The sequence below is a fragment of the Drosophila mojavensis genome, unplaced genomic scaffold, assembly GCF_018153725.1.
Source record: "Drosophila mojavensis isolate 15081-1352.22 unplaced genomic scaffold, ASM1815372v1 contig_74, whole genome shotgun sequence".
NCBI classification, from domain to species: Eukaryota; Metazoa; Arthropoda; class Insecta; order Diptera; family Drosophilidae; genus Drosophila; species Drosophila mojavensis.
This window is the reverse complement of record NW_025318899.1, coordinates 24,383,649-24,396,497: the sequence shown is the minus strand read 5'-3', so window position 1 is coordinate 24,396,497 and position 12,849 is coordinate 24,383,649. Positions and strand designations below refer to the sequence as shown.

The 12,849-nt window shown below is 43.3% G+C and overlaps 1 protein-coding gene across 15 annotated transcripts in view; it reads left to right on the top strand.

Moving 5' to 3' along the window:
• The window catches only part of LOC6583508 (potassium voltage-gated channel protein Shab), a 64,876-nt gene continuing 52,027 nt past the window's right edge, over positions 1 to 12,849 (top strand). For 14 of the 15 annotated variants that reach the window (XM_032731650.2, XM_015162895.3, XM_044010247.1 and 11 more), the window contains exons 1-2: positions 1 to 400; positions 3,245 to 3,529. The gene's annotated coding sequence lies outside the window, so the exon portion shown is untranslated. Of the gene's footprint in view, positions 401 to 2,455; positions 2,722 to 3,244; positions 3,530 to 12,849 lie in introns of those variants that run through there. The other variant, XM_044010246.1, reaches the window with a different exon arrangement.

Genomic DNA, 12,849 nt, shown 5'->3' with positions numbered 1-12,849 from the left:
AGTAACGGCCACAGCTGAATACGGACGTGTTGTGACGTGACGCGTTGAGTCGTCGAGTCGTCGAATCGTTGAGTCAGTCGCCTTCAGTGTACCGAAAGTTTTCGACTTTGGTCTGTCCGAGTGCGCCCAAGGGCTGACAACAACACAAACTGTACACAAAAAGAACAAGAGGAGCACGACGAGGAAGAAGAAGAAGGAGGAGGCAAAAGCAAAGCAAATACAAGAAATTCAACTAAACGAATACAAAGCGAGTGTGAAAAGCGTGTGTACAAAATAAAAAATAGAAATCAAAGTATGCCCAGTGCATTAATGTGAACGCGTCGGTAGTGCTTACCTTGAAAACCGAATCGTAGCGGTCCCCGATGCCATTTCCGATGCGTTGCGATACGATTCGATGCGTGTAAGTGCAAGTAAAAGTGCTGCGACAAATTGTGGCAGAAACCAAGCGAAATGCTGAGCAAATTCATGAAATATGTTCGACAAATGCAAAAAGCCAAGAATCAAACGAAAAAAATACGCACAAACAAATAACAGAAATTAAGCTGAAAAGCGTCAAATAAATCAAGTGACACTACACGAAAAGAAAGAAAACAGCGAAATGCCTTAAGTATTCGCACACACACATAAACAGACACAGCTGCAAAATGGCTGTGTGGCAAATTCCTAGTGACGCGTTTAAAGCGCAGAAAATAGCGGCCGCCACACAGCAGCCAAAGTCAATCCATTGATTTTTCTTCAGCTGGGCTGAAGGGGCAGCTGCCTTTTGGCCAGCCAAAAGGACACTATGATCCTGAAGTGTCTAATCCTAGCTGGCACATGGGGCTCCACACATTCAAATGTCCGCACATTAATAATGCCCACCGCATTTACAGTCCACTCTACTCCGTCTCCCTCTCCCTTGCTCGCTCCTTTACCCTCTCCATCCACTTACAACAGATAAATGGCACAAAAATCGAAAACTAGGCAAACAACACAACAAATTGCCAAACAGCAGCAGTAACAACAACACGAACAACAACAACTAGTGAGCCCAGCAGAGAATCTGGTCCACAGGGCTGGGCTTTTGATTGACAACATTCGTAGGGGTTGTGGGCGTGGGGGACGGGGCTTGGCGTCAGTTTGGGGAAGAAAAAAGAAAAAAAAAAACACGGGCCAGACGCAGACGCGGCGTCGCAATAATCATAAAAGCGTTGAGCAGCAGGCGGAAGGATGAGTGCCGAGGGATCCGAGTGGGGTCTGAGTGGGGTGTGCGGGGTGGATGGGCTGTGGATTCATAAATTCATGAGTATGCGTCAAACAAACTGGGCGCGGCGTCGTCTGCTAGCCCTTGAAACTTATTATTAATGCAGCAGCAGTAATTAGCTAGCAGTCAGTTGTTGGCAATTAGCCGTTAGTAGCTGTGGCTAGGGCCAACTTGCAGTTGCATTAATTATTCGGCAGGCGACTTTAACTAAAGGCCGCATCGGCAGCCCCAAAGGGTACGCCAATTAGGCGCATAAACTGTTTACAGAATGATAGACACACACAGATAAACAAAGAGAGAGAAAGTGAGCGAGAGAGAGAGTGTGTGTGTGTGAGAGAAAACAAGATGAAGACATATAGTCACGTTTTCACTTGACTAAGGTCAAAAGTTTCAACTTCCTACACACACCCCACCTCATCTCGGCTCCCCTCCCCTCCCTTTCCCACACCTTGCCTAGCCTTGCCTCAGCTCATTCCCCACGGCCTGAACTTGATGTTGTCGCGGCTGTCGTCGCCGCTGCTGACGAGGCCTCCGGCAGCTATTTATAACAATTTTTTGTGCGCCCGCACAAATAGCATAAGCACGGCCAATAAATGTTCAAAAACTTTTAGTATAGAAGACAAAAAACCACAAAAAAAAAAACCGCAGGAAATCAACGAAAAATATTCTCCAAACGCAAGATTCGCAGCTAAAAGACAACTTTGCAATTGTCTGCGAGCATTAAGTGGCTAAAAGTCGGCAATCAAAGTTGGTATCAAAACTAATTGAACACATGTAGAAGTCTCTGTGTTGTGTGTGCGTGTGTGTGTGCGTGTGTAACAGTGAACCAAACAGCGACTGTGGTATGCAGACACACAGCAAAGAGCGCAGGACACGCACAGTCCGCTTTTAACAGAGAGCGTTGGAGGGGGAGGGGGAGGGGGAGAGGCAAATAGAGAGAGCGGGCGAGAGACAGAGAGAGCGCGCGTGAATTAGAGAGACTTGTAGAGACTTCCAGGCAACAACAGACACCTTGAGAGTGCTTCCAAAATAACACATTCCGCATGGTACGTGCCTCGGCCGTGCTGGTTCGTTCTCGCACAAAGGATTGTACGCAGGCATTGGAAGGGAAGCCTCTCGTTTCGGCTTTGCTTTCCTTTTCCCTTTGGTGTTGTTCGGTTCTCGTTTTCGGGCTTTCGCTTCTTGATGTGAAGTTTCGCCTTGGCTGGCTCAGTTCGTGGCTAAACTTTGGAGCGTGTTGTGCTGGAAATTGTTGCAAGCGGATAGAACCCCGCCAGTGTTGGCATGTGAATGCAAATTGAAACTTAATAATTAAACAATCTGCATAAGAAACAACACAAATATATCAATTCGGCAACTGTGCCGTGAGTGTCGAGTGTCGAACCAAAGTGGACTCAGTAGAACAAGAAAAGAAGAAGGCGAGACGACACGAAATAGCAAAGCAACTGAATAATTGTGCGAGTGAATATGCTTTTGAAGTAAGGCGTGTACCCAGAACAACATTACAGCCAACACACTCACACACACACACACACGCACGCACACACACACACACAGACTCACGCACACACTCGTATGTGCGTACAGGAAGAGGGTAGGCAAGCAAAGCGTAGACAGATAGGCGAACAGCAGTGCAGACAAACGGACGACGCAAACGTGAGGACAAATATAACGAAATAACCGAGCTGCGACTTCTGTAAATTTCATAGAAGCCCGTGGCCAGCACGGCGTATACGCATTATCATAAATGACAACCGAATAAGTTTTTATTTGCCTCTGACTCCGCATTTGTTTGTCTCTGCTGCCATTTCTCCTGTGTGCTCGTATTTTTCGCTGGTTAATAGATCTAGAAAAAAAAAACAAATATTGTTGTTGTTGTTTGTTGGGGGCATTTTCAATGCAAATTGTTGTGTGTCTCTGTGTGTGTGTGCAATAATTGAGCCAAGTGGAGCATATATATTATAAATGTATATTCTTTAAAATATGTATGTTGCCTCTCAGAAAACGCGTGTGGCTGTGACAAATTTGGTGGCCATTCGAAGCGGAAAATGTAAGCCGCCGCAGCTTGAGCAGAAAAGGCCTCTCAGTGCGTAGGCTCCGAAGTGAGCAAAGCGGAAAGCGAGCGACGACGTTTCCAACTCTAAAAAACTCTCTCTCTCTCTCTCGCTGAGTAACTACTACAACTATATAAAAGGTCTAGTTATAACTAAAGTCTATATAAATATACCTGCAATCTAAGCACGCAGCTCTACTCTCAGCTCTAACTGTGCGTGTACTTCTAGCGAGGTAAGTAAACTGGGGCTAACTGACTCCACATCATCTAGTTGACTTGCAAATTCTAAACTCACATCTGCATATTCGAATATGATTATTAATTTTTAGTGCGCCTCGGGGCGTACTCACTATGAAATTATGTTAATTCAATCGATATTTTGACTAATTTGGGCAGCTTTGCATATTGCTGCGCCCGCCTCCTGCCTGCCACCAGCTGCGGTCGAGTGCCCCCCCAGTTATGAGTCAATTAGCGTTCTAATTTGACATGCTACTTTACGTACTTTACCAACTTCACTTCACTCCGCTCAACTCGACTCGTTGAGGCAGTAAAATTTCTTCTGCGTTCGTTTATCGATAACAAAACAAGCTGCGCAAACACGTTTCCGAGTTGTCAAATAGCATTAGGGCTGTTCTGGTTTGATATATATATATAGCTTGAGATATTTATGTATAGAGACATTTATATATAGAGATATTTATACACATAAATATTTTGAACGCTTGATAAGTCAAGTGATAAGCAGCAGGGTGTGTTGTCTTAATTTATGAGTTTTGACAACTTGTGAGTGAGTAAGCGGGCGTCGATTCCATCACAGCCCAATGTCTCAGCCAGCTCACAGGTGATAAAAGAGCACACAAACAGTGCTCCACGAGTGTCGGCAAGTGGGGAACGGCAGGAGTGCAGGTCTTTTAATGGCTTTGCCAATTCCATTGTCAACAGAGACGGACAAAGGTGTTTTAGCAATTTACAGCAAAAAAAGTAAAAAAAATTATAGTCCGGCTGCCCAGCTAAGAGATACCCAGGGTTTTGAAACATACCCAAAGATTGATTTGATATTAACGGAATTAATTAAAATTGTCAGCATGCGAACATATATATTCTTTTGAGTAACTGTCGCCTTATAACAAGTCCACACTCTATGGTTGTATTTTCAACTGATGTTCACTTTAAAGAATTTAGGAAAATTTAATGCTGCAATCCAATATAAAGGCAAAATAAAAGTTGCATAACTCTTTTTGTATATAGTATATTATTGGGCTTTGTATATAGTATAATATTGGGAGTGTTTTATAGTCAAGTCCCAGACTATTCCAGATTCTCAGATCGATGGGCTCACACATAACAGCAAACGAATAGGGCTAATCAAATCAACTTGACATCCTGATCGATAATAGCCTCCTTCTGTTTGTTGCGATAATCTTAATATTATACCTAATAGCTAAACATCTTTTAGTCTTTTACACTATCAAAGTTCGTCTAAAACTGTCTTTTTCTTGAACTTGAGTTGCCATCCTGTGGAGATTGTCTGACTAGGGTGCTTAACCAAGCTACTCGTGCAACTTTACATATATTATAAACCAATATACCCCGATTTTCCATTTCCAACGTATTCAAGGTATAAACAGGAACGATCCCTCCAAATACATAATCTAGTTGGGTGAATTATGTAGAGATTCAATGCCATTCATTGGGAATGAACAGAATCTCAGCTTGAAGAAATACTTTGCAAAGTTTTACATTTACCGTTAGCATTAACTTGTCCAGAACTAGTTATTCGTCTCTTGCGACAGGTGCTAACTCAGCTCTCAGGATTGACACATTAGAGTAATGAGCCAATGCGAAAAGTTGGGATTATTTTGTAAACTCGGCGAGTGTGCGGATATTTGTTAAGCGTCACGCGACATTTAGCACTAAAACTTTTGCTATTGGCTGATGGTCGCGCCATTTGCCTGACTTTCCTATAATATGTGTCTGTATTGTGTATAGAGTATATATATATTTATAGAATCGCTTAGTTGGCCCATTAAAGTAGTTAACTCGTAATGGGGTCAGCGTAAAGTTGATGCCATTTACGCCAGGTCAATTGACATACTATGACAGGCCTCGTTGTGGTTCCTCCACCGTCTTCTGTGCATTAGCCATCCCGGATGTCCTTTGCCTGATGACGCGCATACGTTGGCAGCTTTATCTGCAGCGCGGCTCCCTCTGCCTGCAGCTCGAGTCAGCGAAGCGCATTTCCATTCATTTTTTGAAGGCATAATCAATATTTGGCAATGCGCCGAGTGTACATATGACAAACAGTCAGCGCGCCTAGAAACTACACGATATGCCACATGCACATATGTATGTAGGTATGTGTGTGTGTGCCTGTCAGAGCTTACAGGCTATTGAGTTATATGTGCACTCGTTTCCGCATCTGAGTGCACTCTCAATGATTTGCAACAAAATGTTGAACGTCTTCTTGTTTCGCCTACTCCCTGCTCATGCAACTCCTCCTTGGCAGTCGCCCATGGTATACCCTAGTAATTACAGTCGAAGTAAACATCGCATAATGAAATTGTTATAAACAAAATAAATTTGAATGTGTGTAGGCTATATATATAGTCTTTCGGGTAGGTATAGCCTCGTTTCCAAGCCAAAACTCTCTTACATTCTACATATATTCCAATATCACGATCCACAATTCAGCTCCAACTGGGTTAATTGAACCGCTGCCTAGCTACTCCCCAACCTCTCCCCCAATCCGTTCGTATGTTATATGACAATTCTCAGACGTTTTCCTCAAGGTTGTCGTATCTGGAGCTGTAGTCGGCTTAGTATCTTTGCCATCGACTTTGTACTACTTATTTATTGTTCGCTTTCATGTTTTGCGCCTCCTGCCTCTGCTTCTGCTTCTCCTTCTCCATTTCCTCTTTTCTTTTTATGTTATGTACGAACGTCAGCGATAAAAATCAATGGCAACGACTCCGAGCAGCTACCGAGTTGCGTTTTGTATTTGATTGGTTTGAGCAAATTTTCGGTTTTTGGCACACATGCCACGTGCTCGTGCCGCGTGGGAGTTCCATGCCCAAGTCCTTGCTAGACATGAGCAGGCCGCCTCCTGCACTCGCCGTTCTGCACTCTGCATTCTGCTGGCTGCAGGTGCACATGCCGCACAGACGGAGCCCAAAAATATGCACGACACATGTACGTGGGCGTTGCCGGGGCTGGCTTAAAGCGCGGACAGGCGAGCTGGATGAGTGGGCGAGGCTGGCAGGCAGAAGCCGTCAAAACTTTCGTGCCGTGTGCCCCTTTAGCGCTTGTTTGTCGCCGGCAGGTCACGAAATGGCTGCCAAGAAGGGGCTGCGCGCCACAAATTTCTCTTTCAATTGGGCAATTGGAGCGGCAAACCCGTCGCCCCACCTCGTCGTCCATTCGTTTCAGCCTGTGTCTTGGATGTGCCCTGTCACAGACTTCTGGAGCCGCTCTTATTGTCCTTCAGCCTCGCCTCTCTCTGCCAGCCCTCTGCCAGACCTCTGCCGGCTTATGTATTATGAATACCCATCCAGCTTTAAATTCACTCATTTATGCATACTCACATATGCGCACCTCCCACTGAGAGTGCGAGCATTGAGACTTGAATGAATTGAGTGTCAATTGCTCACGCCTCGGTCCAAAGCGTGGCCCATACGCAATGTAATTTATCTTGCGCCCCATTATGGCAGAGCGAGCGAGGGCATCAAATTAATTATCTGCTTATCTATTGCTGTGCGCGTCACGGCCTAGGCGTTCCGTCTCCTCTCCGGCTGTGTGTATCCGAGCTCCGTTGATTTGGCCACTTTGACGGAAGCAGTCCGTAAGTGGCAGCCGTTTATCCTAAATGCCAGCCAGCAAATTGTGTGTGGCAACAACAGCAGCAACGCCAGCAGCTACTTGCAACAAATTCCTCTACTCGCTCACGAGAGTGCGGCTGACTGTAACTGTAGTACTGCTGCAAGAGCGCCACTTAAAACGCAAAATGAAAAATGCAAAAAGCAGAACGCGCAGGCCAAAATTTAAACACATTTGCCTCCACACTAGAAGTTGACAAGCTGCAACCCCAACAGTCTGGTAAAGGATGGGCGCAGAGTGGACGTGGTTGATGGTTAGTTAAAATAAAAATAAAATATGAGCGTCATAATTAACAGACATGACGAAACTCTATGTGATTCTTGAAGGCGAGCAGAAATTTATGCTTCTGAGATTCGAGTTCTCTTGAATAATTTACTTTAAGCAAATGAGATAAAAGCCATCAGTCTTACTATATTAAACCATTTATCATCCTAATTAATCTTATCTGAGAGTTATTTTCATAATAATAAACTGTTAATTACATATTTTTTATATTTATTTTTATAAAAATAATCACCTCTTAAATATATTACTCTCCTGATGACTCACAGAGTATAAATCATAGTTAATAATTTATAATTAAAATAATAATAAAATAATATTTGTTTATAATATATACATTATATATTTATACAATATATACATTTTTTAATATTATAACAATAAATATTACTAGTACATTTTATTTTTCTATTATTTTTATCAATAATGTTGAATAATTCTATATTATTCGAGTAACGATCCCAAAAATTGATTCTATTTGACTGTGATCAATTCTGCTGATGATGATCGCTTCAGCAAATATTTGTAAGATAGGATATCAACACTGAGAAAAGCAAATATCCAGTAAGTGTCAATATATATAAAACGATATTTCAAGCTTATATCAATAGACGTCTTTAAATAATCCTCTCATTATTTGATCATAATTTTGTTTTTATATTGTTTGCTCATCACCTCACTCTGGCTAACTTTCGGCAATTATCGATTATTGTGGAAAAGAAAATTTAAGCAAATTTGAAAAAGGGAATAAGTTCCAGATAAATTATTCCAAAAAATTCCTTAGACACTTTTTACTACCACGACAGAGAATCCCCAAAATCTGTTTTTGATTCAATTTAGTGTTTTATTAGGTTTTTTCGCAATCAACTCCGCTTGTCCAAAGATTCTTGCATATTATATTAGAGCTTGTAGACCTGTGCAGTAAATAGCGCACTTAATTGTCGTGCTTCTGTAGAAATAGCCCTGCTCGACTCAGCTCAAGCCCTCATCAGCATCAGCAGTGACCCCTGAGCTCGGCCAACTGCAAAGCATTTGCGGTTGCTCTGCGCTCCATTCTGCGAGGCAGCGCTAATTGCTGGCAGCTTCAAGGCTGCTGCAGCCGCCATTAGCGACATCAGCATTAGGTGGAATAGCGATAATGGAACTTCATAATTAAGACTGTGATAATTTCAATTATCTAAGCAACTCTGTGGCAAGCAATTCACCACTCGCCACTCGCAACTCGCAACTCGGAACCGTCTCTGGATTCTCTCAACTCTCAGCTCGCATCTCACACAACAGGCTGGCATAATTCTTTTTAATGGCGTTGAAATTCAATTAGGAAAACCCCTTCTTGTCATTGCTGCAAATTATGTGAGAAGACTGCTCAAGCGTTCGCTGAGGGCGTGGCAGATGGGCAGATGGGCAGACGCGTATGTTTGTGATATCTTAATAAAGTTAAAAGCGCTGGCGCTTTTGTTGAACTTGTTACTGTCAGTTGCACACGAGCATAAAATGGGCGGGGCCACTGGGAGTGGGACAGCTTGTCGCAAAGTTTTGCCAGCTTTGTGAGTACCAGGCGCAAACAGGAGGCAGGCACATCCTTTGCCCCGTGGAGCGAGGCATGTCGTGCTGGCTCAGATCAAAGCTTCTAAGGAAATTGAAAAATAAAATTTTTGCACGCGGTGAATAAAATGTAAAACGAGCAAAACACAAAATACAAAATACAAAACGTGCCAGACGATAGACGATAGACGGCAGACGAGAGGTGAGAGGCGAGAGACGAGTTCAGAGCCCAAACGATTCGCGTCAGCTTTTAAGTTTCGTGTTAAAACAGTGCCTGAGATCCGTTCCCTTCTCACTGCTCTCCCCTCCCTCTTCGCACCTCGGACTGGGTTGCTGACTGGTCGGGCTCAGTAATGGCCACCGGGGCTTTATGTCAGTGGCTTTATCTGGCTCTGTCCTTTGTTGCCCCATTTGGCTGCAAGCAGCGGACGGCGCCACGTTGCAAGCGAAGCATGTGACACTGTTTGTTTATTTATGCCACAGCTGCTGCTGCGCCCGCGAGGATGTGCATAAAATCGGCTATAGGTGGACTTGACTATGAAAACCAAAGGAATCCCGAGCAGCTTCTGTGCACAGAAAGAGAGAGAGAGAGAGAGAGAAAGAGAGAGAGAGAGAGATAATGAGAGAGAGAGCGTGCTGCAAGCATAAAGCGAGATCTATAGCTAACCACATGCAGTAAAACATGGCTGAAAGCTTTCAAGGCAGTTGGCAGTGTCGTTCACTTTATTATTAATGCATTCCACTGTACTATAGTCTAGCTCCGTGCCCAAGGCTTGACTGTACCTCCTCTGGTAGGAGACACGTAGACAACATATGGCTACATTTTACGTGAAATACTAAAAGGAACAGAGCCACAGGCTGCCTGCATATAGTTAGGCGGGAGTGTCAGTATGCGTATGTGTGTGTGTGTTGCACTAAGAACAACATGAACTCGGGCGGATGTGAGCCAACACTATATACATTTATATTGAAAATATTTACCTGAGAGCTGACAGCACACGCAGCAGGAGACGGAGTCGGAAGCGAGCTGCTCCTCCTGCCCAGTGGATGGCCTGCTGGGCTCTGCGTCGTTAGTCGGCCAAACGAAAGGAGCTGCTTCTGCTTACGAGAATTGCTCTTCAAATAATTAAGAATACCTCGCCGCTCTCACAATAGTCCTCCGATTTGTATAATCGAAAAGCCTTATCCCATTGGCTTAAGCCATTTCTTTCATGACCCATAGTTGAGGCTATAAATTCAAAGTAAGGTAAAAAGTTTTCATTTTTAACTTCAAAATGAATCGTTGCCTCATTTCCAAATATAACTTATATTACAAAATGAAATTCAATTGAAATGCTTTGATAATCAAATGGTAAAAGTTTAGCGATTCATTCATAAAAAAAAGAATAAGAACAAAAATCAGCATAAAGATCCCTTTAGCAGCACTGAAAAATCACAAACAAATCAATAAAATTGCAAAGTTTATTTGATGCATAAATATACAAATCAATTTTTATGTGCGCTGCCTCTCAGAAGCGCGCAGTACTGCCATAAGGCATCTGCCTGACAGCACTTGTCATAAAAATTATGAAATTATGTTCCCTGGGCATGCGAAAGACCTGAACAACGGCAATAGTCAAGAGCATCAAGTTGCGACTCTGACCTGACTATGAGATACCCCTCAGTTCGAGTGTTTGCACAGAATGAATAAAAATATTATAGGATTCAATGCTTCAAGAATGTTGCAATAATAATATAATATTCAATAATATTACACTAATGATCTTTTGAGAATATTGTTTGATATACCATTTTTTATTTTTTTTTTTTGAGACTATACTTTTTTATTATATCGTCGTTATTCTTTTCATTATTTAATATAAAATATCTAAATTTAATTTAGTTATTCCATTTCAATCCTTTTATAATTCAACATTTTATGAAGGCTACGCTGAAATTCTCTTGTCGAGTCATTTCAATGATGAAACACTTCCGCTTCGCCTTACCATATTTCTTGGGTTTCTTTCTTTTCTCGATGATTTGTTTGTTTTGCATTTGTGAAAGATAAATAAAATAGATAAATCGCTTTGCACATTCATATAGTTGAGTTGTGTTTCTGCATGTATTTATTTTATTTATCTATTATTATTATTATTTATTCATTTACTGCCTTTGCCGTCGCTCAGGCTTTCTCTTCTAAAAATACTAAGAGCTTAAATTTGCGATTTTCATTTAACTTCAATTTTTTCAATACAAGTTTAATTCGATGTTTTTTTAACATTCAATATTAGATCTTTCAGATGCCTTTGAGATTTCAAACAGATAATCCGAAACTAAATATTTGTCGTGCTGCGTAAACAAATATTTTAAGCCCATTGGGAGTAAATTCTCTATGCCGTAACTGTTTGCCCGGCCATATACAGTCATTCAATGAACATTTCGTAATCAGGCTTAGCAATTTCATAAATGCTTTGTGTGCCTGATTTGCAGTTATCTGCGTACGTGTGTGTGTGTTTCTAAGGCAACGTATTTGCTCAAGCGAGCATACGAATATGTGCAAAGCCTTGCTCTGTGTGTGTGTGTGTTATATAGAAATCGTAATAGTTGTTGTTGTTGTCATTGGCACTCTTGAAGCGCTAACCATTGGCTGTATAATCGCACTCATCACATCACATCAACATCATCATTATCATCAACTTAGCACCGTGATGTATGTGGTTTCCTCAATATTTTGGTCTAGTGTGGAGCACTTTACGCTCAAGTAGAGATTATCGCAAATTTGTTTACTCAACTCGAATAGAGAGAGAGAGAGAGAGAGAGAGAGAGGGAGGGAGAGGGAGAGAGGGAGAGTGCAGCTGCTCGTGTGGGTGTGTGTGTGTGCAAACACATTTTGCGTCGATTTTTCAATTCCTTTTTGGCGACTGCCTCTGACAGGCGACATCAGCAAACAAACACAGTGGCAGGAGCAGTGGCAGGGACAGTGTAAGGGGCGTGGCCTCGTGTGGGCCCCACGTAAACTGTAGACCTAAGTCGATTCTCGGCCCGTGCTGCTGGTTGACATAATTTCCATGCAATTGATTGACAATTGCGGCATTTTGTGGCACATTTGCAAACAGGCGACCCGCCGGGCGATGTATCGATTAGCCCCTGGCAGGACACGGCGCTGCGAGCGATGTCGCGCTGTTGACATGGCCGGCTGGACAGCCCCCAGTGGGTGGCCGTAAGTGTAATTGAATTGAGCCACAAAAGCGTCTGTAATTTGTTGCATGCAGCGTCTAACAGACGATAGTTATATGCATCGAGTGTATTTGCATACGCACGCGCCTCTCCCACATCGACACTCGCAATGCCATTATAATTTGCGCCTGCAAGTAGGCAGCACTCAGGCGAGTCTCTGGGGACTCTGCTGCTGCATGACTGCGACAAGCGGCTGCTGCTCAGCTCGGGCCCAATCACGTTCAGCCCAGCTCTGCTCAGCTCAGCTCAGCTCAGCTCGGCAATTTGAGAAGATTATCTCGTTACGCTGGGCGGGGACCATGTCAAAGGGTGCAGCCAAGCAAAAGGCGAAAAACAATTAAGAGTGTGCCACTGTATGTGTGCGAGTGTGTGCGTGTGTGTGTGCGTGTGTGCAAGGGTGCCATGTGTGTGGCATGCATGAATGGATCCGTTGTCGTCCGCCTGCAGGCTGGCAGGCCGACAGCAGGCTGACTGCAGCTTGACTGCCTATTGTTCTAGCCACGTTTAGAGCGCGCTGCAGCTGCACTGTAGTGCGCCAGTGGAGCGGCAACATCTTGACATTCGCAATGACACAAGTCATTGTGCTTGCCAGCCCATTCTCATTCACGTTCGTGCCGCGCCTCTATTCCCCTCATTG